At 37.9% G+C, this 27131-nt stretch overlaps 1 pseudogene; it reads left to right on the top strand.

Annotated features, from left to right (window-relative positions):
- The first annotated feature begins 19112 nt into the window (after positions 1-19112).
- On the top strand, positions 19113-20083 carry LOC113632155 (high mobility group protein B1 pseudogene; annotated as a pseudogene).
- The last annotated feature ends 7048 nt before the right edge of the window (positions 20084-27131 follow it).

Here is a 27131-nt window from a genome sequence, read left to right as displayed (position 1 = left end):
CTGGAACATAGGGAACATTTGTGTCAATTTCACAAGGTTTGTATGAATGTAAATTAATAATCTATGAAAAGCATGTAGGGGACTGTCTGCTACACAGCAAGCGTACTATGAATTCCAGCTATTGCTGTTGTTGAAGAAAAAGGGAGCTTCCAAGTGTATATGGAAAACCCAACTCGTCCCTAGCTCTGAGAAGAATCCATCTCAGTATGAAACATCTTTATTTTCTTCCCCAAACTTTCAGCTGGATGTTATATGCTATTCTACTGCAAGCAAACAGAAGAGAGAAGGATCTAGAGGTGCTCCACGTAGACAATTGGCACTGATGAAGTCAAAGACAAAGACGATGGGGAATTTTTTCACCCAAATTTAATAACCTGGGGATTGTTAGCATTGGTCACATATGCATGCGACTCTGAGATGTCTTTTGCGGGGGGATATTCTCAAATGGGGATATATGGTTAGTGTTTACAGTCATTTTAAGGTATAGGTTTGCAAGTCAGCCCTTTGTGAACTGAGTGTGTCCCGTCCCTACTATGCCTGCTCTTTGCTTAGCTACCACAGGTGGTCAGCAGTGTCCTAAACTAGAGAGCCATGGAGAGCTATCCCCAAAGGCTTCCCCAGGGGTGAACAAAATTCTGAATATCAGAGTCATCATTGGCTTTTCTTTCTCTTTCATGGGCCATGCCAAATGCAACATCCATATTCCACAGAGCCTTCTGTGGAATGTCTCCCATAGCTGACCTCCTCTTTCCACTCACCTTTACTTTTCCTTACACTTCAGAATTTCTTCAAACATTCCTTGAAATACCTTTCCTCTGTTCTCTATCTGTCCAATTCAGAACATTCTTAAATCTGCAGCTCTTTCCCTCTCCATGAAGCAACCTCAGATCCATGTCTTGCTAATTCTCCTGCCTCTGGCATGTTGGCTACTGATAGCACTCACTTTAGGAGAAAAATCTCTTTGGAAGCTGCTCCCTGTCCTGGAATATGCTCTACTGAGCATATTCCTCTACTGAGACTAGCTGAAGCCCAGTGTCATCCATTAAGCCACAAGCAGCTGCCTAAGCCCATGCTGACAATCCCCTTCCTCAACCTCCATCCTAGGCTAAGTCCATACCTCTGAACCACCCATATATGCTTAAACATTTAGTAATACATTTGTATGTGTATGGACTACTCCTTGTCTCAATTTGCTGTGTACAGAGAGTTTCAAGGCAATGACACAGGGAGGAGGAGCCCAGGCAGAGACCAGTGATCTCCCTGCATTGAGGAGATCAGGCTCAAAGCACTGAAGACCAAAGAGGATAGAGTTTGCAGGACAGAGTATCAAGGAGGGAGAGCTTCACAGAGAGACCGCTCTGAAGATTTTTAGAGTGTGCCCTTTGAGTACTGATCAGCACATGTGTGTGAGGAAACTATGCAAAGCTAGGTAAAGAATCACCCATAAAGGTTAGAGGTAAGAGTGACTGGCATTCACACAGGCTGGAAGACTGCCAGGTCACTGGGGAGCTTGCAGAGAAGTGTGTTGCCTCAAGAGGGGAATAATTAACTCCAGACTGAGCACTGGTCTGGTCCTACCTGACAAGTCATGAAAGCAAAACCCAAAAGTATTAATTGTTTCCAAGTAACGTAACTGCATTCCAGAACAAATCTCAAGAATATCTGTAAGGATCAAAAATGTCCACCTGTGGGGCTTCTCTGGTGGCGCAGTGGTTGAGAGTCCGCCTGCCGATGCAGGGGACACGGGTTCGTGCCCCGGTCCGGGAAGATCCCACATGCCGCGGAGCGGCTGGTCTCGTGAGCCATGGCCACTGAGCCTGCGCTCCGCAATGGGGGAGGCCACAACAGTGAGAGGCCCGCGTACCGCAAAAAAAAAAAAAAAAAAAAAAAAAAAATGTCCACCTGTGGGAAGGGGTTGGGGAGGGAGTTGAATAAGCAGAGCACAGAGGATTTGTTGGGCAGTGAAAATACTCTGCCTGACATTATAATGCCTGATATAATGCCATTATACTTTTATCCAAACCCATAGAACGTTCAACATCAAGAGTGAACCCTGGGACTTCCCTGGTGGTCCAGTGGGTAAGACTCCATTGCTCCCAATGCAGGGTGCCAGGGTTCGATCCCTGGTCGGAGAACTAGATCCCGCATGCCGCAATTGAGTCTGCATGCTACAACTAAGAAGTCCTCATGCCGGACGAAAGATCCTGTGTGCCGCAACTAAGACCTGGTGCAGCTAGAATAAATAAATAAATAAATAAATAAATATTTTTTAAAAAGAGTGTACCCTAAGGTAAACTTTGGACTTTGGGTTATCATGATGTGTCAATGTAGGTTCATCCTTGGTAAGTGTACGATTTTGGTGAGTGATGTTGAAAATGGGAGAAGCTATGCATGTATGGGGACAGGGGAATATGTGAGAAGTCTCTCTCTCTCTCAGTTTTGTTGTAAACTTACAACTGCCTTAAAACATTGATTTTTTAAAAAATCCACCTCCCAACAAGGTGAAATTAACAATGCCTGGCACCCATAGATTGCCAGACATGCAAAGCAGCAGGAAAATATGTCCCATAATGAGGAGAAAAATCAATCAAAAATGAACCAGAACTGACACAGCTGTTAGAATAAGCAGTCAACTAAATTAAAACAGCTATTATAACTGTATTCCATATGTTCAGAAAGTCAAGTAGAGACATGAGGATAGAAAACCATCCAAACTGAACTTACGGAGATGAAAACTACAATGTCCAGGATGAAAAACACACTGGATGTGATTTGTTGCAGATTAGACATTACTTAGAAAATGATTCGTGAAGGGCTCCCCTGGTGGCGCAGTGGTTGAGAGTCCGCCTGCCGATGCAGGGGATATGGGTTCGTGCCCCGGTTCGGGAAGATCCCACGTGCCGCGGAACGGCTGGGCCCGTGAGCCATGGCCACTGAGCCTGCGCGTCCGGAGCCTGTGCTCCGCAACGGGAGAGGCCACAACAGTGAGAGGCCCGCATACCGCAAAAAAAAAAAAAAAAAAAAGAAAAAAGAAAATGATTAGTGAAGACCCAACACTAGAAAGTCTCCAATGAAATACAGAGAAAAAAGTGAATTTGAAAAAGAAAAAATAAAGAGCTATAAGGCAACTTCAAGCCTAATACACATGCAATTGGAGACCCAGATGAGGTAGAAGGGGAACAAGGGGAGCTCAACAATGTTTGAAGAAACAATGGCCAAAATTTTTTCAAATTTCGTGAAAACCATAAACCCACAGATCCAAGATGCTCAATGGACCTTCAAAACAAGAACTATGAAGAAAAATACACCAAAACACATCATAATCAAATTGCTCAAAAACAATAACAAAGAGAAAAATCTTAAAAGCAGCCAGGGAAAAAGCTACCTCACAGAGGGGCACATATAAGGAAAACTTTAGTTTTCTTGTCGAAAATAATATGAGATGACAGTGGGAAAATATCTTTAAAGAAATGTAAAAAAACAAAACCAAAAACCTGTCAACCTAGAATATTTTACTCAATAAAAATATCTTTCAAAAATTAAGGACATAGAGACAGAAAGTAGATTAATGGTTATCAGGGTCTGGGGGGAGGGAAGAATGAGGAGTGACTATTAACAGGTATGGATTTATGGGGACTGATGAAATATTCTGGAGTTAAATAGTGGTGATAGTTGCACAACTTTGTGAATATACTAAAAGCTACTGAATTATACACCTTTAAAGAGTGAATTTTATGATATCTGAATTACATCTAAATTTAAAAAAATCATAGACATTTTTAGACATACAAGAGATGAAAGAATTTATCATGAGCCAAACTACATTCCAAAAAATGTTAAAGAAAATCTTATGAACAGAAGGAAAGTGATACCAGATGGAAATGTAGATCTACACAAGGGAATGAAGAGCACTGTAAATGATAGCTATATGGTAAATATACAACTTTTTAAAATTTAAATCTCTTTAAAAGATGACTGCTTTTTAAATGAAAATGATGAAATAATAATAAAAATGCATTATGGGGTTTATAACACATATAAGTAAAATAAATATGACAATGATAGCATAAAGAGTGGGAGGTGAAATCACAACATATTCTACAGATATTAAAAGGATAATAAAGGAACATTATAAACATCTTTATGCCAATAAATTCAATAACTTAGAAACAATGGTCAAATGCCTTGAATGACACAAACTACTAAAGTTTATGCAGAAGAAACAGATGGACTGACTAGCCTTATATTTATTAAAGAAACTGAATTTGTAGTTAAAAACCTTCCCACAAAGAAAACTCCAGGCCCAAATAATTTCACTGGTGAATTCTACCAAATTTAAGAAACAAATAATATCAGTATTATACAAATTCTTCTTTGATATCAAAACCAAAGAAAGACATTATAGAAGAAAACTACAAAACAATATCCTTTATAAACGTACCTGCAAAAATTCTAAACAAAATCTTAGTGAATCAAGCCAACAATAAATAAAAAAGATAATACATTGTAAGTAAGTGGGGTTTATCCCAGGAATTCCAGGTTGGTTTAACATTTGAAAATTAGTCACTGTAATTTGCCGTATCAATAAACTCAAAAAGAAAAGTCATATGACTGTCTCAATAGATGCAGGAGAAGTATTTGTCACAATCTAACATTCATTCCTGATAAAAATTCTCAGCAAATGAGGAATAGAAGGGAACTTCCTCATTCTGATAAAGGGCAAATACAAATTCCTACAATACCATCACACTCTGGTGAAAACGGAATGCTTTTCCTTTCTATTTAACATCATGCTGGAGATTCTACGCAGTGCAATCAGGCCATAAAAAGAAATAAAAGGCATCCTGATTGGGCAAGAAGAAGCAAAACTGTTTTAATTTGAGATGATATGATAGATCACATGTAGGAAATCCAATACAATATCCCTATTCCGTTGTGGGTTTAGAATAAGTGAATTTAGCAAGTTTGTAGAATACAGGAGCAATAGACGAAAATCAATTGTCCTACATATTATCAACAAACAACTGGAAATTGAAATAAAAGTTTCCATTTACAACAACATAAAAAATTGAAAGAGATAATTCTGACAAAAGATATGAAAGACATGCACACTGAAAACTACGAAACATTGTTGAGAGAAACTAAAGAAATTAAAGGACAGAGAGTTCGTGGGTCAGAAGACTCAATATTGTTAAGATGTCATTTACCCACAAATTGATATATAGATTTAATGCAATCTTAATCAAAATCCTATCAGACTTTTTTATGGTAGAAATGCAAGCTGATTCTAAAATTCATATGGAAATGCAGGGACCTGAAAAAGTGAAAACATCATTGAAAAGTAGAACAAAGGTAGAGAACTTATATTATCTGATTTCAAAAATTATTATAAAACTACAGTAATCAAGATTGTGTAGTACTGGCACAAAATTAGGAAAATATATTAGTGGAACAGAATAGAGAGTTCAGCAATAAACCTATACATATATGGACAACTTATTTTTTACAAATGTGCAGGACAATTTAGCAAGAAAAGATAGTCGTATCATTAAATGGTGTTGGAACGATTGGCTATCCATATGAAAAAAAACCCAAACACACTGTATTTCAGTCCATATCCTGTGTCATATACAAAAATTTACTCAAAATAGATCTTTGATCTGAAAGTATTAAATTTTTCGAAGAAAACATGGGAGATAATCTTTGTGACCTTGGTTTAGATAAAGATTTCTTAGATGTGCTATCAGAAGTACAATCCATAAAAAATAATAAATTGGACTTAAAGTTAATATTTCTATTCTTTAAAGATACTGTTAAGAGAGTGAAAGGAGTAGCCATAGATAGAAAGAAAAATATTTTAAAATCATGTGTCTTATAGAAGTCTTGGATCCAGAACATATAAAAACTCTCAAAAGTCAGTTATAAGCAAAACAACAACCCATGCAAAAGTTGGCAAAAGATTTGAATAGACAATTAAAGAAAACATACATAATATACATAGCTGGCAAATAAACATCTGCAAAAGTGTTCAACATCTTGAGCCATTAGGAAAACATAAATTAAAACCATAATGAAATATCATTATACACTCACTAGAATGGCTAGAATTTAAAATTCACCATTACAAGTGTTGGCCATGATGTAGAAGAGCTAGAACTCTCACACACTGCTGATGAGAATATAAAATGGTATGTCCACTTTGGAAAAACCATTTGGCTTTTTTTTTTAAGTTAAACATATACCAACCCTATGACCCAGCCATTCCACTCTTAGCTATTTTCCCAAGAGAAAAGAAAGCATATATCCATACAAAGATTTACATGAATGTGTATAGTGGCTTTATTTGCAGTAGTCATGTATTCACTCATCTAAAACTCACAACAGTATCCTATGAAGTAGATTCTCTCATTCTCCCCATTTTCCAGAGTGTTGTTAGGAATGGGGGAGAGAAATGTTGGGCTGGCCACTTACACTTGTCTACCATATGGGCTAATAATAGCACCTGACTCAAACTTATATATATATATATATATATATATATATATAAACTTATTTTATATTTATTGTGGTGGTTTCTCTTGTTGCGGAGCACGGGCTCTAGGCGCTTGGGCTTCAGTAGTTGTGGTGCTCGAGCTCAGTAGTTGTGACACATGGGCCCAGCCGCTCCGTGGCATGTGGGATCCTCCTGGACCAGGGATCAAACCTGCGTCCTCTGCACTGGCAAGTGGATTCTTAACCACTGCGCCACCAGGGAAGTTCCACCATCTATCTTTTATGTGCAAGCAAATACAATCCTAACTTATACAAATGATTAAGTAATTTATAAAATTCTCAAACTAGTATATATAGGATGGATAAACAACAAGGTCCTACTGTATAGCACAGGGAACTATAGTCAATATCCTGTGATAAACCATAATGGAAAAGAATAGGAAAAAGAATATATAAACGTATAACTGAATCACTTTGCTGTACAGCGGAAATTACAACATTGTAAGGCGAAGTTATTCAATAAAATAAAATAAAATAAATAATGTATACAATTCCTAAGTGGAGGTGTTGCATGATTTTATTTAACTGTGACAAGGTAAACACTGTCAGAAAAAGCATAGAGTCAGAAAGGTCTGAAAGCATAGGAAGTGCTGGTGTGGTGTGCTAGTGACAGAGCAGCAGGCAATGGCTAACTGACCCAGGGAGAATGTAGACGGTGAAGAAGAGAAAAGGGTCAAGGTAAAAACCCACAAAAGACCACATCGTGGGGTAGGGAAAGGCTCAAGGAAGAAGGGCCAGAGAAGGAGAAAAAGAAGGAACGGCCAAACCTAGGAGGAAACCAGCAGTGGGGTTACTGGCTGGAGAAGGGAAGAAACAGGGAGGACAAATAAGCTGTTAACATATTTGAAGGTTTTCTTGTGGAAAAGAGATTAAATTTATTCATATAACAAGTATGTGACAATTATTTACAGGTATCCTCGGAGATATTGTGGGTTCGGTTCCAGATCACAGCAATAAAGCAAATATTGCAATAAAGCCAGTCACGTGAATATTTTGGTTTCCCAGCGCATATAACAGTTATGTTTACACTATACTGTAGTCTATTGAGTGTGCAATAGCATTATGTCTAAAAAAACAATGTACATACCTTAATTAAAAATACTTTATTGATTAAAAAAATGCGATCATCTGAGCCTTCAGCGACTCATAATATTTTTGCTGGCGGAGGGTCTCTGCCTCCATGTTGGGGGCCGCTGACTGATCAGGGTGGTGGTAGCTGAAGGTTGGGATGGCTGCGGCAGTTTCTTAAAATAAGACAGCAGTGAAGTTTGCCACATCAATTGACTCTTCCTTTCAAGAACGATTTCTCTGTCTGATAGCATTTTACCCCCAGTAAAACTTCTTTCAAAATTTTGAGAGAGTCAATCCTCTCAAACCCTGTGCTGCTTTATCAACTACTTTTATGTAATATTCTAAATTGTTTGTTTTCATTTCAATAATATTCATAGATCTCCACCAGGAGTGGTTTCCATCTCACGAAACCACTTTCTTTGCTCATCCAATAAGAAGCCATTCCTCATTCGTTAAAGTTTTCCCATGCAACTGCAGCAATTCAGTCACATCTTCAGGCTCTACTTCTAATTCTAGTTCTCTTGCTATTTCCACCACATCTGCAGTTACTTCCTCCACAGAAGTCTTGAACTCCTCAAAGTCAACTTCTTCCAAATTCCTGTTAATGTTGGTCTTTTGACTTCCAATGAATCACAAATGTTCTTGATGGCATTTAGAATGGTGGATCCTTTCCAGAAGGTTTTCAATTTACTTTGCTTAGATCCATCAGAAGAATCACTGTCTACAGCAGCTATAGCCTTATAAAATCTATTTCTTACATAATAAGACTTAAAAGTCAAAATTACTCTTTGATCTACAGGCTGCAGAATGGAGATTGTTAGCAGGCATGAAAACAACTTTAATGTTGTCATGCTTCTCCTTCTGAGCTCTTGGGTGACCAGGTGCATTGTCAACGGGCAGTAATATTTTGAAAGGACTCTTTCTTTTCTGAGCAATAGGTTGCAACAGTGGGCTTAAAATATTCAGTAAACCATGTTGTAAACACATGTGCTGTCATCCAGGCTTTGTTCTTCCGTTTATAGAGCACAAGCAGAGTATATTTAGTGTAATTCTTAAAGGCCCTAGGATTTTCAAAATGGTGTATGAACACTAGCTTCAACTTAAAGTCACCAGCTGCATTAGCCCCTAACGGAAAGTCAGCCTGTCCTTTGAAGCTTTGAAGCCAGGCATTGACTTCTCCTCTTTAGGTATGAAAGTTCTAGATGGCATCTTTTTCCAATAGAAGGCTGGTTCATCTACACTGAAAATCTGCTGTTTAGTGTAGCCACCTTCATTAATGATCTGAGCTAGAGCTTCTGGATAACTTGCTGCAGCTTCTACATCAGCGCTTGCTGCTTCGCCTTGCACTTTTATGTTACGGAGATGGCGTCTTTCCTTAAACTTCATGAACCAGCCTCTGCCGGCTTCAGACTGTTCTTCTGCAACTTCCTCACCTCTCTCAGACTTCATAGAACTGAAGAGAGTTAGGGCCTTGCTCTGGATTAGGCTTTGGTTTAAGGGAACATTGTGGCTGGTTTGACCTTCTATCCAGGCCACCAAAACTTTCTCCATATTTGCAATAAGGCTGTTTTGCTTTCTCATCATTCATGTGCTCACTGGAGTAGCGCTTTTAATTTCCTTCAAGAACCTTATCTCTGCATTCACAACTTGGCTGTTTGGCGCAAGAGGCCTAGCTTTCCACCTGTCTTGGCTTTGACATCCCTTCCTCACTAAGCTTCATCATTTCCAGCTTTTGATTTAAAGTGAGAGACTTGTGACTCTTCCTTTCACTTGAGCACCAACAGGCCATTGTAGGGTTATTAACTGGCCTAATTTCATATTGTTCTGTCTCATGGAATAGGGAGGCCCGAGGAGAGGGAGGTACAGGGGAATGGCCATTCAGTGGAGAAGCCAGAACACACACATTTATTAAGTTCACCATCCTATATGGGCATGGTTCACGGCACTCCAAAACAACTACAATAGTAACATAAAAGACCATAGGTCACTATAACAAATACAATCATAATGAAAAAGTTTGGAATATTGTGAGAATTACCAAAATGTGACACAGAGACACGAAGTGAGTAAATGTTTTTGGAAAAATGGTTCCAATAGACTTGCTTAATGTAAGGTTGCCACAAACCTTCAACTTGTAAAAAACACAGTATCTGTGAAGCACGATAAAGTGAAGCACGATAAAGCAGGTATGCCTGTACATAACACAAGCGGTAAATTAAAACCCACTCGGCGGGACTTCCCTGGCCGTCCAGTGGTTAAGACTCCACACTTCCAATGCAGGGGGCATGGGTTTGATCCCTGGTCGGGGAACTAAGGTTCCACATGCTGCATGGCCAACAAACAAACAAAACAAAACAAAACAGAACCCACTTGGTGAAGGTGAAGGTCAGGGAATCTGTTTCAATTCAACGTGGAGTAGAAATTAGTGTTCTTATCTATTCAGGATACCTTTGCCTCCCCAGCTTCTTCTGTTAATAACATGGTCCTTGTTATAGCAGTGGACAATAATATTATTCCATCTCTCTTGACACAGTGACTGGTCCAGGGATGGGCATAGGACCCCAGCCAGGACAATCAGAATCCTTATCCAAACATTTTCTAACAGGACTGGTCTTCTTTGCTTCCCTTTCGGTCACTGAATTTTTTGGCTGTGGGCCCAGAGCTGTTGGAGGGCATACGTGCTGGGCATGGAGAGTCCATCTGCAAGAGGAGGTCTTCAGCACAAGTTTTCCTAACATGAATTAGTGATGAGGTTATTGATTAATTAGAGAACATGATCTGTGTGATGTGCCAACTGCTGTTGTTATGATCTCATTTAGAACTAGCAAGCAGAGTAGAAAGAAAAAAAACCCCCAGAAAACCCACATAGTTGGAAGCAATACCAGCTGCAATGCTTGAGTGACTTCATGCTTTGCTTACCTAAGCAGTGGGTTGTAAAGTTGATGACAACGTGTGCAGGTTGTGCTGGTCATAAGGATGGTGGAGGCAGTAAGAGTCAGTACTCTTGAGTAAGAGCCATGTGTGACATAGGCATAAAAGACAATTATGAAGGCCTTCCCTGGTGGCACAGTGGTTAAGAATCTGCCTGCCAGTGCAGGGGACATGGGTTCGAACCCTGGTCCGGGAAGATCCCACATGCCGCGGAGCAACGAAGCCCATGTGCCACAACCACTGAGCCCACGTGCCACAACTACTGAAGCCTGCGCACCTAGAGCCCGTGCTTCGCAACAAGAGAAACCACCGCAATGAGAAGCCCGTGCACCACAACGAAGAGTAGCCCCGCTCGCCTCAACCAGAGAAAACCCGTGCCCAGCAACGAATACCCAACGCAGCCAAAAAAAAAAAAAAAAAAAGACAATTACGAACCTAGAAAGACTTAGATTCATACAAGGTTAATATTATCGATGAGAAGTGTTGGAATAAAAGAATATAGGTCACTAAATGCTATGCTTCTCAGGAAGAAAAGAATCCTATAGCAATCTAAAGAAGGGAGGGAAAAGTCTATTTAAATTTAAATCTATCTGATTACCCATATGAAATGCCATTTTTAAGTCAAAACTAAGACACTTTCTGAGATATTGAACAGCTATTACAGTTCAGTTATACAGTTCCTATTTAATTTCCCAGGAACATAATCTTAAATTGCAACTAGTGGGATTTGGGAATGCTCAGGGGGTTTGCAATGAGTGTTGAAGGATTGCTTGACATAGTAATGAAGATGATATAGAAAAATATCCCAAGCTAAGGACAGTAGCATAAGTAAAAGAATGGAGAGAACAGTGAATACAGCATGCTACCTTTTGTATAAGGAAAGGAAACAAAGTGCATATTATTTATTTGTATAAATGCTTAAAGGTTCTGTGTACTCATAAGAACCTAATATCAGAGTTGGCTATTTGGAGTCAAGTATGTGGTCTGGGTGGATGGGGGATAGGGGTGGAGGGAAGACTTGACTCCCTCCACCCCTATCCCTCATCTTTAAGGTTCAAGAGAGAATTAAGTGGGCAGTAGACTAGGGTGGCATTAGATCAAACAAAACCTCGAATGTTTTACTACAAGGTTTGTACTTTAGTTTCTGGGTAATGGAAAGCCACCACAGAATTTTAAATATACGCCTGACATAATAAAGTCTTCATGGAAGGGGTAAGAATTTGCTCTGTAACCTGAAATGCAAGTACTATTATACTCTTTTGTGTTCCAAAATCAAATCAAATTTGCTTCATTCCCCCATTTGTCAGAGTTGCAAAAACCCAGTTTCGTTGCAGATGAAGGTGTTGGGGAGGAGTTCTCCCCACCCTCCCAATTCCATTAGGATCATAGAAGAGTCTGGGAGCTTATGGATGTCCTAAAGAGAAATCACTCAGCCTGTGACCCAGACTTTGCTGTTTCTCCCTATCCTGGAGCAGGACCAGCTACATAATTTGCAGGACTCAGTGCAAAATGAAAATACAGAGCCCCTTGTTCAAAAATCGTTGACAATTTCAAGGCGGCGACAGCAGAGCATTAGACCCAGTGCAGGGCCCTTCTGTGTGTGAGTGCACAGACCCATCTCAGACGAATGAAGCTGGCCCTGCCCTGAGGGCAGGCAATCTCATGTGGGTTACGCTACTTTGAGAAACTAAGCTCCAGGAGTCTCCACTGGAGTAAGATCTGAGGCCAACAGGATTAAAGTAGTGCACAAACGGTGCCCCTTAGAATGCTTCCCAAATTTTACTGTGCACGTCAATCACATGGATAGTGCTAAGATGCAGATTTTGACTCTGGGGTAGGTCTGGGGTAGCTCTTGAAATTCTGCATTTTTGCAAACTCGCACCTGCTACTGGTTCTGTTGGTCTGTAGATGACATTTTGATCCACAAAGCATTACCCCATAACCTTAGACGTACCTCATCTTCAACCCTCAGACTCCCCTCCTGACTCTCCAAGAGTTCAAGCTTGGTGTCCAATCTTTTATGTCACAAAACCTCAGCTGTTAAGGGCAGGGAAGGAGGTAAATATCCCCTTCTGTCCATAACCTAGAAGACAAGTGGTACTTGAATTTCCTGATCAGCGTACCTGGACTGGTCTATTTTATAAAGATAATGCAGGTGTCAGCATGAGGCATGGAAAAAAAATCATGAAGAGATAGAGGCAGCTGTAATTAGGCAAGAGTTGATAAGGTCCTGAATTGGGGTTCCTTGAGGATTAGAATGGAAGCAGTCAGAAGAGGCTTTTCAAAGGTCAACTCAGCTGGCTGAGGAAGCCAACAGGATGCTAGCTGAAGAGGGAGAGGGAGGGAATGGAGGTGACTCCAGAGTTTTGAGCCTGGATGTGCCTAAAATGATGAAGATGCCACTAACCCAGGGGGGCAGAAAGAGCAGCAGGTTTGGCGGGACACGAGTTCAGTTTAGTCACACTAAGTTTTAGGGGCTGTACGTCCTTATATCTAGGAGAAATCTTAGGCATCTAAGCAAGAAGAAATCAGGACAAAATGGTAAAATAAATACAATAATGGGTAGCAAATGAGTATGGATGTAAAGTACAAAGTTTTTAGAAATAAGAATGTGAGGACACATGTTCAGTGAGTGGAAGAAATCTGAAATAATGAGTGGGGAACCTGTTTTGGTAGTGTAGGCCAGTGCTACTAAGAAGTTCTAGGTGAAATAAAAACTTTGCTCATAAGCAGGTAGGTAGCATTTTCTTCTATCACAAACTGTGGGGAATCTTTCAGAAAATCTTTGTTTGAAGCTTCCTGGAAAACTGATTCGGTCCCTGCCATATCTGCTCTGTCATTAAATATAGAATCTGAAACGCTGGAGTTACTTATCTGATACCTTTTATGAGCACTGCTTGTGCACAAAACAGTCGCCTGTGTTCTCTTTTAATGTGGTCAAATGAATATATTTTGGTATGTAAATTTCTTTTCTTAGTTTTAAAAACAAATTGCAAACAATTTTACAGAAAAGAAATCATATGTATAAAACAACTTGCTACCGCTTTTTGGATCTTTCTTCAATCCTTATTAGTGTACTACACATGACCAATATGTTCCTTGTGGGATTGGCTGTGAATCATTGGTGTGTAAGTTGTTTAATGACCACATACTCCACCATCCCTTCTCATAACACCCTTTGCAACGTGACCTAGATGTTCTTCTCATCAAGGTATAGTCTATTGCCTCCCCTCTTGAATTTCTGCTGGCTTGTGACTGGCTTTGATCAAGAGATTGCAGTTTCTGCTCTTGCCCCCTTGCAATGCTGCCACCATCCTGTGAAGAAGGTTGACCTAGTCTCCTTGCTATGAGAGAGTATGTAGAGAGAAAGGCCTACCTTTCGGCCAGCACCAAACTCCAGCCAGGTGAATGAAGCCGTCTAAGACCATCCAGCCCCAGTCGAGCTGCCAGATGACTGCAATCACAAGAGTGACCCCAGGTCAGGCCAGCTAAAACACCATGCAGCTAAATTCAGACCAAATTGCTAACCCACAGAAGTGTGAGCAAATAAAATGGCTGTTTTACACCACTAAATTTTAGGGAATTCCCTGGCAGTCCAGTGGTTAGGACTGCACTTTCACTTGTTGAGGGAGTGGGTTCAATCCCTGGCTGGGGAACTAAGATCCCACGAGCTGCATGGTGTGGCCAAAAGGAAAAAAAAAAAAAGCCACTAAATTATAGGTAGTTTGTAGGGCATAATAGATAACTGATATATTATATTTGCATTCTAATTTTGGAATTATTATTTTGATACAATTTTTTATGTATTTGACCAAGTTGCAAGACAATTTAAAATGGTTATATGCAATTCTATTGTATTCCTTTACCACAGTTTACTTAAACTTTTCCCAGTAATTGGACATTTGGTTTGTACTTTCCATTTTTGTGGATAATACTGTTCTAAACATGTTTTTACAAGTGCTCTCTAATTTTTTTCCCTGTTATTTTCTTAGGAAATTTTTTTTACCAAAAGTGGAATTGGTGGGTGAAATGATGTCAAGTATTAATTCTCATTACATACTGCCTGACTGCTTTCCAAAAGATTGTTATCAATTTACAGTGCAGCCAGCAATATATCTGTCTCTCCATACCCAGTTATCAAACTTTCTAAAAATTAAGCAATTTTTGTTTATTTTTAATTTTTTGGCTGTGTTGCGTGGCTTGTGGAATCTTAGTTCCCCAACCAGGGATTGAACCTGGGCCATGGCAGTGAAAGCGCTGAGTCCTAATCAGTGGACTGCCAGGGAATTCCCAGCAATTTTTAAATGAAGATGTAACATATATACAGCAAAGTATGCAAATCTTAACTATATGTCTTGATTAATATTTACAGAGAGAGAGAGAGAGAGAGAGAGAGGGAGGGAGGTAGATAGACAGAGATAGAATCCATGTAGTCCCCCCCAGATGAAGAATTGGAATGTTTCTGGCTCCCCAGCTATTTCTCTTGTGCTCCTTTCCAGTCAATACCACTGCCAGAAGTAACCACTATTCTGGTTTCCATCACTCTTTCCATCTACTTTTGCACTTTATATAAACAGAACCATGCAGATTGTATTCTCCTATGTCTGCCTTCTTTTGCTCATTATTATGTCTGTGAAATTCATCCATGTTCTTGTTGTGTATGGCAGTGGCTCATTCTTTTTTATTGGTAATATTATCCCTTGAGGATGCCACAATTTCCTTATCCATTCTTCCTTTGGTGGACATTTCAGTAATTTCAGTTTGGTGCTATTAAATAAAGTTTTTTAAACTTTTTTCACTTATTTTAATAGTTCAATAGTTGTGTGTTGATACTTTAGAAGTGTTTCAATACTAATTTCTTCAATTACTATTGGAGTATAACAGAGTAGGGACTAGAGATGAGTCTGAATGAGTGAGCAGGGGCTAGATTATGAAGTACCTTGTAAGACATGCTGAGGAACTTGAACTTTGTGGCATGGACAGAGGGAAGTCACTGAGGGATTTGAAGCAAGAGAGGGAACTTATCAAACTTGCATTTTAGAAAAATGACTTTGGCAGTAGGGAGGAGAACGGATGGTTTGAGGAAAACCCTGAAGGTAGATTTCTAGGCAGAAGACTATGGCAATAGCACAGGTGAGAAATGAGCTGGGCCTGAACTAACACAGGAACAACAAAACTTAGTGTGTGTTGATATTTGAGGGATGAGGAATTAGGAAGATCTAACTGCTGGGTAACTAGGGTGGCAGTAGATGCATTGACTAAGACAAGGAATGCAGATGGGAAGCGGGAGGAGATAGAACCATAGGAAAGATAATGAGTTTATTTTGTATTTGTTGAATTTGAGAAATTTGTGGAATGTCCAGGTGGAGAGGACTATTTGTCAATTGGACACGTAAGTCTAGAAGTCTGGAAGTGGTCCTGGTAGAGGCGGAGATTTGGGAGATCACCAGCACATAGGTAGAAGAAGAGATAAGGTAGATAAGGTTAGTTAGAATAGTCATTGAGGTGGAGGGGTGGGCAATGAGAAGCCAAAGAAGAAGCCTGAAGAAGAGAGGACCAAGGTAAATGGGAAAGCTGTGGCTCTTACAGTCCAGGGCTTAAAAATTTCAGAAAGAGAGTGTCTCAGAGAGGTAGGTGAGATAAGGACTGCATAATAACCTCTGGATTTGGAAACTAGATCATTGGTGAGCTTGCCACAGCCGTTTCAAAGGAATGATAGGAGTGGGTGCCAGATTGCTGCAAGTTGAGAAAATGGATGGCAGTAATTAGACTTTCCTCTTGAAAAATTCAGTTGCAGGTAAAAAGAAAGATGACATTATCAAGGCCAAGGTCAGTTTTCTTTTTTAATTGCCAGAGGTCTGAGCATGTTCATAGGCTATCAAGAGCAAGAGATTGAACAAGCATGAGAGGGAGGCAGTAACTGATGCAGTAGGATCCTGGAGTTGGGACTGGGAGATGGAGATTATAGGTAGACATAGACGGATTGGATAGGAAGAGAGCCATCTCATCCTTTGAGACTGAAGGAAGGGCACTAAGACTCTCTCCCCCAAAACAGTCAATCATCAATCTGAGAGGACACCATCTTGCTTGGTTGTGTGCTTTGCCCCAGAGGCTTTCAGCAACATAGGTGTAGGTGGAATGTTGGATTCTCTTACGGTCGATCACTCTGATAATATCTAGTTTTTCAGTATTTTAAGTAATGGCAAAAGTAGTTTTAATTAGTTCCTTTTTTCTTAAAAAAATATATTACTAATACATTTGAATGCCTGATCTCATTTCCCTCCCCTTTTTCTTTGAGGTAACCACTGTCCTGAAGTGGCAATATGTCATTCCCAAACAGCTAATGAATTTTCATTAAGTATGTCGTATCCATAACTAAAATACAACATTGTTTTGTATGTTTTAAGGCTTTTAATAAATTGTTATCATACTGTACTTATCATTCTGCAACTTGCTTCTTTTACTCATTATTAGATGTTTTAGATCTATCCATCTTGATCCATATGAATGAAATTAGCTCTGATTATTTAGCTGCTGTATGATTTTTCTTTGTATAAAATGCTACTATTTATGAATTCTCTAGTTTTGTTTCAAGTGTTTCATTATTACAAAAAATGAACATGTGCAAGATTTTCTTTATGATGATTTCCACACGAAAAGAGTGTGTATCCTATGTTTCGCTAGGTAATGTTTTACTAATGTCAATTAGATCAAGTCACTTAACAGTATTGTTGAACTCTTGTGTCTTTACTGACTTTTTGTCTGCTTGTTCTATCAACTACTGAAAGATATTAAACTCTTCAAACATGATTGTGGATTTGTCTATGTCTTCATTTAGTTCTGCAGTTTTTGCTTAGTGTATTTTGAAACTTTTTTATTAGGTGAGTACATATTATAATGTTCATGTCTTATTGATGAATTGACCCTTTTATCATGAAAATGTCCCTTTTAATTTTCTATTCATACTCTTTGTTTTGTGTCTATTTTGTCTGATACTAACATTGCCATTTCAGGTTTATTATGATTAATGTTTGCATGGTGTATTTTATCCATCCTTTTACTTTCAACCTATGTGTGTATTTACATGTGAAGTACGTATGTTGTAAACAGCATTTAATTAGATCTTGATTTTTAAATCCAATCTGATAGCCTCTGCCTTTTAATTGGAATACTTAATCTATTTATATTTTAAATAATTTATATAAGTTTTAGAGACAGACTGTTGGGGTTCAAATCTCAGCTAGTCCACTTAAAGTCTGTATGACCTTGATGATGTTACCTAACCGTTTTTCCCTTTTTCTTTTTCCCTTCCTTCCTTCCCTCCCTCCCCTTTTTCTTCCTTCCTTTCTTTCTTCCTTCCTTCCTTCCTTTCTCTTTCTTTCTTTCTTTTTCTTTCTTTCTTTCTTTCTTTCTTTCTTTCTTTCTTTCTTTCTTTCTTTCTTTCTTTCTTTCTTTCTTTCTTTCTTTCTTTCTTTCTTTCTTTCTCTTTCTTTTTTCTTTCTCTCTCTCTCTCTCTCTCTCTTTCTCTTTCTCTTTCTCTCTTTCTTGTTTCTTCATCTGTAAAACAGGATGATAGGATGAATAGTGGTAACTACCTGTTGGATTTTTATTGGAATACTATACATCATTAATACATGTAAAGTGCTCAGAGCTGTGTCTAGTACACAGTAACAATAAATGTTAGCTAAAATCTGGATTTGACATTTTGTTTGTAGGGATTTAAAGTTTTGTTTTAATATCTAAAATAGCTCTAAAAGACACCTCACAAAAATAATCAATTCCAAGTGATTTATATTTCAATCTCATCCAACAATTATGGAAAAATCTATGTTGACATTTGGCTAGTCAATTTTCATCTTCCCTAATGACAATCAATTGTTCCTGCAAGCTAATCGGAATATGCTACATTTACATTTTAAATAAATGTGTTCAAAACCCACTAGAGTGCTTTAGAAACTTTTAAATAGGTTAGAAAATCCTGTTGAAAAGTTTTTACCTTTTTTAAATTAACTATAGAGATAGAGTTATAAAAAAAATTGATAGACTTTATTTTTAGAACAGTTTTAGGTTTAGAGAAACATATATCTTCTTTATCCAACCCCCTCCTCCCCAGTTTTATTACTAACATCTTGCATTAGTGTGATGCATTTGTTAACAATTGATACATGAATATTGATACATTATTATTAACTAAGGCCATAGTTTACATTAGGGTTCATTCTTTGTGTTGTATGATTCTATGTGTTTTGAAAAATGTATAATGAAATGTATCCATTACAGTATCATACAGAGTAGTTTCACCGTCCTGACGATTCTCTGTGCTTCTCCTGTTCGTCCTTCCCTCTTTTCCCGAGAATCCTGATTTTTTACTGTCTCTATTCTTCCTTTTCTAGAATGTTGTATAGTTGGGATCATACAGTATGCAGGCTTTTCAGACTGGCTTCTTCCACTTAGAAATATGCATTTAAGGTTACTCCATGTCTTTTCATGGCTTCATAGCTCATTACTTTTTATGATGAAAAATACTCTATTGTATAAATATACCACAGTTTGTTTATATATATACCTATTGAAGGACATCTGGGTTACTTCCAAGTGTTTGCAGGTATGAATAAGCTTGCTATAAACACGTGCACAAGTTTTGATGTGAATTTGTTTTTAACTCATTAGGTAAATATCAAGGAGTGCAACTGCTGGATTGTATGGTAAGAGTATGTTTTGTTTTGTAAGAAACTGCTGAACTGTCTTCCAGAGTGGCTATACAGTCATTGAGCTCCATAGAGACAGTGCCTGGGCAAGTGAGAGCCGGACAGGAACTGGGCAACTCTGTGCCTCACTGAGGAAAAATACTTAAACATGGGCAAAGGAGATCCTAAGAAGCCGAGAGGCCAAATGTCATCATATGCATTCTTTGGAAAACTTGCTAGGAGGAGCACAAGAAGAAGCACTCAGATGTTTTAGTTAACTTCTCAGAGTTTTCTAACAAGTGCTCAGAGAGGTGGAAGACCATGTCTGCTAAAGAGAAAGGAAAATTCAATGACATGGTAAAGGCAGACAAGGCCTGTTAGGAAAGAAAAATGAAAACTTCTATCCCTCCTAAAGGGAAACACAAAAGAAGTTCAAGGATCCCAATGCACCTAAGAGGTCTCCTTCAGCCTTTTTCTTGTTTTGTCCTGAGTATCGTCCAAAAATCAAAGGAGAACATCCTGGCCTATCCATTGGTGATGTTGCAAAAAAACTGGGAGAGATGTGGAGTAACACTGCTGCAGATGAAAAGCAGCTTTATGAGAAGTTTCCTAAGCTGAAGGAAGAGTACAGAAAGTATATTGCTGCATAAGGAGCTAAAGGGAAGCCTGATGCAGCAACAAAGGGAATTGTCAAGGCTGAAAAAAGAAAGAAAAAGAAGGAAGAAGAGGAAGATGAGGATGAAGAGGAAGAAGAAGATGATGAATAAGTTGGTTCTAGTGCAGTTTTTTTTTCTTGTCCATGAAGTATTTAACCCCCCTGTACAAAACTCACCCCTTTTAAAGAAAAAAATTGAAAGGTAAGGCTGTGTATGATTTGTTTTTGAACTGTACAGTGCCTTTTTTTGTACAGTTAACACACTACTGAATGTGTATTTAGATAGCTGTGTCCTGGTGGTACTTTCCACAGCCACTCACCTTGCCTGGTACGGTATGGGGGTTGTAAATTGGCAAGGAAATTTAGAGCAGGTTCTTGTTGGTGCACAGCACAAATTAGTTATATATGGGGATGGTAGTTTTTCATCTTCAGTTGTCTCTGATGCAGCTTATATGAAATAATTGTTCTGTTAACTGAATACCACTCGGTAATTGCAAAAGAAAGAAACAAAGTTGCAGCTCTTTTGTTGACATTCTGAATGCTTCTAAGTAAATACATTTTTTTACTAGGAAAAAGCAAACAAAACCAAAGCAAAACAAAAACTCTACAAAGTGACTGTACCATTTTGTACTCCCACCCCCAATGCGTTCCTGTTGTTCTACAACTTCGTCAGCATTTGGTGTTGTCAATGTTTTGATTTTAGCCAATCTAATGGGTGTGTAGTGGCATCTCATTGGTTTTAATTTGCAATTTCCTTATGACATATAATGGTGAGCATATTTTCATATGCTTATTTGATATCTGTATGTCTTTTTGGTGATGTGTCTGCTCGATCTTTTTTAAAATTTTTTATTATATTTTTTGGCTGTGTTGGGTCCCCACTGCTGCACACAGGCCCCCCCAGTTGCACCGAGCGGGGGCCACCCTTCGCCGCAGTGCACAGGCCTCTCACAGCAGTGGCCTCTCTTGTTGCAGAGCACAGGCTCCAGGCGTGCAGGCCCCAGCAGTTGCGGCACGTGGGCTTAGTAGTTGTGGTTCGCGGGCTCCAGAGCGCAGGCTCAGCAGCTGCAGCACGGGGGCCCAGCCGCTCCGCAGCCTGTGGGATCCTCCCAGACCAGGGCTCGAACCCGTGTCTCCCACGTTGGCAGGTGGATTCCCAACCACTGTGCCACCAGGGAAGCCCTCTGCTCGATCTTTTGCCCATTTTACAATTGGGTTGTCTTCTTATTGTTGAGTTTTAAGAGTTCTTTGTATATTTTGGATACGTGTCATTTATCAAGTATGTGTCTTGCAAATATTTTCCCCTAGTCTTTTTGACTTGTCTTTTCATTCACTTAGTGTCTTTCTCTGACCAGAAGTTTTTAATTTTTTTGAAGTTCAACTTTACAGTTTTTTCTTTCATGGATTGTGCTGATTTTTTCTTCTGTTATCTTCTAGAAGTTTTATAGTTTGCATTTTACCTTTAGACTTAGGATCCTTTTTGAGTTAATTTTTGTGAAAGACGTAAGGTATATGCCCAGATTCTTTTTTTTCCATGTGGATGTCCAGTTGTTCCAGCATTATTTGTTGAAAAGACTATCCTTTTTCCATTGAATTGTCTTTGCTCCTTTGTCAAAGATCAGTTGACTATATTGTGTGATTCTATTTCTGGGCTCTCTATTTCTTTACATTGACCTATTTATCTCTTCTTCTGCCAAATATCATACTGTCTTGATTACTGTAGCTTTACCATAAGTCTTAAAGTTTTGTAGTGTCAGTTTTCCAACTTTGTTCTTTTTTTTTTTTGGCCACATGCAGCTTGCAGGATCTTAGTTCCCCAACCAGGGGTTGAACCCAGGCCTCTGCAGTGAAAGTGCCAAATCCTAACCACTGGACCACCAGGGAACTCCCTGTTCTTCTTTTCAATATTGTGTTGGCTATTCTGAGTCTTTTGTCTCTCTAAACATTAGAATCTGTCTGTCAACATCCGTAAAATAATTTGGGATTTTGATTGTGATTGCATTGATCTCAAGTATGAAAAACTGACATCTTAATAATATTGATCTCCTTTCCACAATTCTTTTATAAGAGTTTTGTAGTTTTCTTTAAATAGCTCTGTTCATATTCTGTTAGATTTATACCTAAGTATGTCCTTCTGAGGGGGGAGGGTGCTAATGTAAATGGTGTAATTTTTAAATTTTAAAATTCCAATTGGTTATTGCTGGCACATACCAAAGCAATTGACTGTTTTTTGGAAGTGTAGCTGATTTACAATATTGTGTTAGTTTCAGGTGTACAGCAAAGTGATTCAGTTACATATATTTTTTCAGATTCTATTCCATCGCAGGTTATTGCAAGATATTGAATATAATTCCCTGTGTTATACAGTAAATCCTTATTGCTTATCTGTTTTATGTATAGTAGTTTGTATGTTAATTCCATACTCCTAATTTGTCCCTCCCTCCCTTCCTCTCCATTTTGGTAACCATAAGTCTGTTTTCTATGTCTCTGAGTCTGTTTCTGTTTTGCATATAGATTCATTTGTATCACTTTTTAGATTCAGCATATAAGTAATATCATATAGTATTTATCTTTCTGTCTGACTTACTTCACTAAATATAATATTCTCTAGGTCCATCTATGTTGCTGCAAATGGCAATATTTCATTCTTTTTATGGCTGAGTAATATTCCATTGTATATATATATATATACATATATATACACACACATATGTATATAAATATATATGTATGTACATGTGTATATATATATAAATATATATATACACACATATACATACCACATCTTCTTTATCCATTCATCTGTTGATGGACATTTAGGGTGCTTCCATGTCTTGGCTATTGTAAATAGTGCTGCTATGAACATTGGGGTGCAAGTATCTTTTTGAATTACAGTTTTTGTTTTATGTTTTTCTGGAAATATACTCAGGAGTGGGATTGCTGGATCATACGGTAACTCTACTTTTGGTTTCTTAAGGAACTTCCATACTGTTTTCCATAGTGGCTGCACCAATTTACATTCCCACTAACAATGTAGGAGGGCTCCCTTTACTCCACACCCTCTCCAGCATTTATTATTTATACACTATTTGATGAAAGCCATTCTGACCAGTGTGAGGTGATACCACATTGTGCTTTTGATTTTCATTTCTTAAATAATTAGCGATATTGAAAGCGATATTCAAGTGCTTTTTGGCCATCTGTATGTTTTCTTTGGAGAAATGCCTATTTAGGTCTTCTGCCCATTTTTTAATTAACTTGTTTGTTTTTGCAATATTGAGTTGTATGAGCTGTTTGTATATTTTGGATATTAACCCTTTGGATATTAATCCTTTGTCAGTCACATCGTTTGCAATCCCTATCTATAGGTGATTTTTTTTTTGTTTTGTTAATGGTTTCCTTTGCTGTGCAAAGCAACTGACTTTTGTATGTTAACCTTATGTTTGGCAACTTTGCTATAATCTCTTATTAATTCCAGGGATTTTGGATTTTGTTGTTGTTGTTGCTACCGTGTCAATTCTTTGAGATTTTCTGCATAGATAGTCATGTCATCTGCACGAACAAAGTTTTATTTCTTCCTTCTTGGCCTGTATGCTTTTTCTTTACTCTTCTTGCCTTATTGCTTTAACAAGGACTTTTAGTACAATTTGAATAGGAGTGGTGAGAGGAGACATCGTTGCTTAGTTCCTGATCTTAGAGGGAAAGAGTCTAGCTTTCCACCAGTAAGTATGATGTTAGCTACAGGTTTATTATACATATTCTTCATCAAGCTTAGGAAGTTCCTCTCTATTCCTAGTTTGCTGAGTTTTTATTATAAATGGGTGTTGGATTTTGTTGAGTGTTCTTTCTGCATTTGATCATATGATGTTTCTTCTTTAGTGTGCTGATGTGGTAGATTATATTGACTGATCTTCAAATATTGAGCAAGCTCTGCAAACCTGGAGTAATAAATCCCACTTGGCCATAGTGTATACATTTTAAAAATACAGTCTTGCATTCTACTTGTTAACATTTTATTGAGAATTTTTGCACCATTATTCATGAGAGATATCACCGTGTAGTTTTTTTTTTTTCCTTCTTGTAATATATTTCTCTGGTTTTGGTAATTGGTTAGGGTAATGCTGGCCTCACAGAATGAGTTAGGAAGTATTCCCTCTATTTCTATTTTCTGGAAGAGATTATAGAGAATTGGTATAATTTCTTCCTTAGATATTTGGTAAAATTCACCAGGGAAACAATCTAGACCTGGTGCATTCTGTTTTGAAAGTTCATTAATTATTGATTGGATTTTTTTAATAGATTTAGGCCTACTCATATTGCCTATTCCTCCTTCTGTGAGTTTTGGTAGATTGTGTATTTCAAGAAATTGGTCCATTTCATTCAAGTTATCAAATTTGTGGGCACAGAGTTGTTCAAAACATACTGAGTAAAAGAAGCCATTCACAAAAGGACATATGTCATATGATTACATTCATATGAAATAAAATTCATAAAGATAGAAAGCCTATTCATGGTTGCCAGGGTCTTGGGGAAGAGGAGTAAGGAGTGCTCAACTTCTCTTTTTGCTGAATGTTACTCCTCTCCCTCCTTACAGGTATTGCTCCCAAGCACACTCTCCAATATCTTCCGTACACAGATCTCTGTCTCAGAGCCTGTTTCCCAGAGAACCAAAGTGCAACATTATAAGTTTACACTATTGCTAGCAGAATATAAGAGCTCCTGGGTCTTACATCCTTGCCAGCACGTGGCATTATCAGACTTACTAACTTATGCAAACTCAAAGATGTGGAATGTTCTCACATTGTTTTATTTTGTGCTTCTCTGATTACTAGTAAAGGTGAACATCTCTTTAATCTTTTCTTGGCCACTCCAATTTTTCCTTCTGTAAATCAACTGGATAAATGTTTTTCTTTCTTTCCTTCTTACTTCCTTTAAGTTTTCTAAATCTTGTTGCATAAACTTTTTTTCCAAATACCTTTTTTATTACAAAGTATCATATGTTCTTTGCAGAAAATGTAAAACACACACATACACACAACAGAGAAAGAGATAAATAAAAGTTATATGTAACCCCAGCTCCCAATGATAACTAGTAAGTAATACAGTAGTCCCCCCTTATCCAAGGGGGATACATTCCAAGAACCCCAGTGGATGCCTGAAATCTCGGATAGTACCAAACCCTATGTATACTACATTCTTTCCTATCCATACATATGATAAAGTTTAACTTATAAATTGGGCAACCTCAGAGATTAACAACAATATTACTAATATAATAGAACAATACACTGTCATAAAAGTTATATGAATATGGTCTCTCTCTTTCTCAAAATATCTTATTGTAGGTATTTTCAAACTGTGGTTGATTGCTGGTCACTGAAAACTGGGGAAAGCAAAACAGAAATTAAGGGGAGACTACTGCATTTTGGCTTACATCATTTCCCTATAGGTGTATTTATTGGTTGCAATATCTTCATCCTCATTTTGGGCATTCTTAATTTGTGTACTTTCTGTGCTCTAAAAAAATTAGTTGGGCTGATAGTTTACCTGTATTTTATTCTTCAAAGAGCTAATTTTAAGTTTTATTTATCTTTCATACTAAGTTATCATTTTCCAATACTATATTTCTACTTTTAAATTTATTACTATACCTTTCCTAGTTTCCTTTTTGATTTTTCTAAAATATAATTTGACTAATTGGGTTTCTCTTTTCTCTCTTTTTGTCAGTGTAAGCATCTGAAGGAAACATATTGGTTTTGGCTCTATTCCAGTGATTTTAAAATGTTTTATCTAGGATTTCCATTGTTTAAAAATATGCCATTATTATTTCTGGACTTTCTGAAAAGAATATTTACTTTTAACAAATTTTTTGTCATTTACTCACATAATTTGGTATATGTATAAAATTTTATATATATATATACACACACACACATAATTCTCTGTAGAATTTAAGCTTATTTAAGATTATTGTATAGTTCTTATAAAAGACTAATGGACTTGAGCTTTTGGCCAACATGGAGTAATGGGAAATGGATTTACCCTCCCACCTGAAGCAACAACAGCAGAACCAGACAAAATATTTGAAACAATAATTTTCAATATTGCACACTGGCAATGAAAGAAGGTGATTCCTGAGAGATAAGAAACAAATGAGTTAGGCCCTGTAATTGTCCCGGCTTTTTACCTTTAGAGAGTTTCCAGTCTAGAGCATAGAAAGGGGATTCACTGGACTCCCTGAATGGAGGAAATGAAGCTGAGAGTCTGGAGAGACCAAGATGGCTATACATCACAGGACAGAGTACCAGAGAGATAGAAAAAGAGAACCCTGAAGATCTTTAGAATGTCCCTCTTGAGTATTGAGCAGAGTGCTAATCAGTGCATATGTATAAGGAAATTACTCAAGGCTTGGGAATTAACAATCCAAAAGGATTAGAGAAACTCACAGAGGGCCGGGAATAGGACCTGTTCCCATTAGCCAAACTGAATAGTCTCATAATTTATGGCACGTTGGGTAGAGTACTCAAAAGGATCTTACCTCAGTAGTAAAAAATAACTAACCTTTGACTAAACATGGCCCTGGTCTCACCTAACAATTGTAAAAGAAAGACCTGAAAGGATCAAAGTGTCTCCAATTATCTTAAGTGCATTTCAGAACAAAGTTCAAGAATATTCACAGGAATAAAAGTAGCCACCTCCCAACAAGGCAAAATTCACAATGTTTGGCATCCAGTCAAGGATTACTAGACATACAAAGAAGCAGGAAAATATGGCCCTTGATGAGGATTGAATCAATAAAACAAAACTAAACTAGAACTTACACAGCTGTTAGATTAGCAGTCAATGACATTAAAAGAGTTATTACAGGAGATATGGGGATATATGTATATGTATAGCTGATTCACTTTGTTATAAAGCAGAAACGAACATACCATTGTAAAGCAATTATACTCCAATAAAGATGTTAAAAAAAAGAGTTATTATAACTGTGTTCCATATGTTCAAAAACTTAAGTAGAAACATAAAATATATTAAAAAAATACCTAATTGAATATGTAGAGATGAGTACTATAGTACCTAAGGTGAAAAATACACTGGATGTCATTAATGGCAGATTATAAATTGACATAAAGAAGATTAGTGAACATCAAGGCATAGCAATAGAAACTATCCAAACTGAAGCATAGATTTAAAAAATAATTCAAGAAAAAAGGAACAGAAAATCAGTGATCTTT

This window comes from Aethalodelphis obliquidens, unplaced genomic scaffold (genome assembly GCF_003676395.1).
Source record: "Aethalodelphis obliquidens isolate GAN/ISIS:26980383/991018 unplaced genomic scaffold, ASM367639v1 scaffold35, whole genome shotgun sequence".
NCBI classification, from domain to species: Eukaryota; Metazoa; Chordata; class Mammalia; order Artiodactyla; family Delphinidae; genus Aethalodelphis; species Aethalodelphis obliquidens.
The sequence above is the reverse complement of the archived record's forward strand: the minus strand, read 5'-3'. Positions and strand labels throughout refer to the sequence as shown.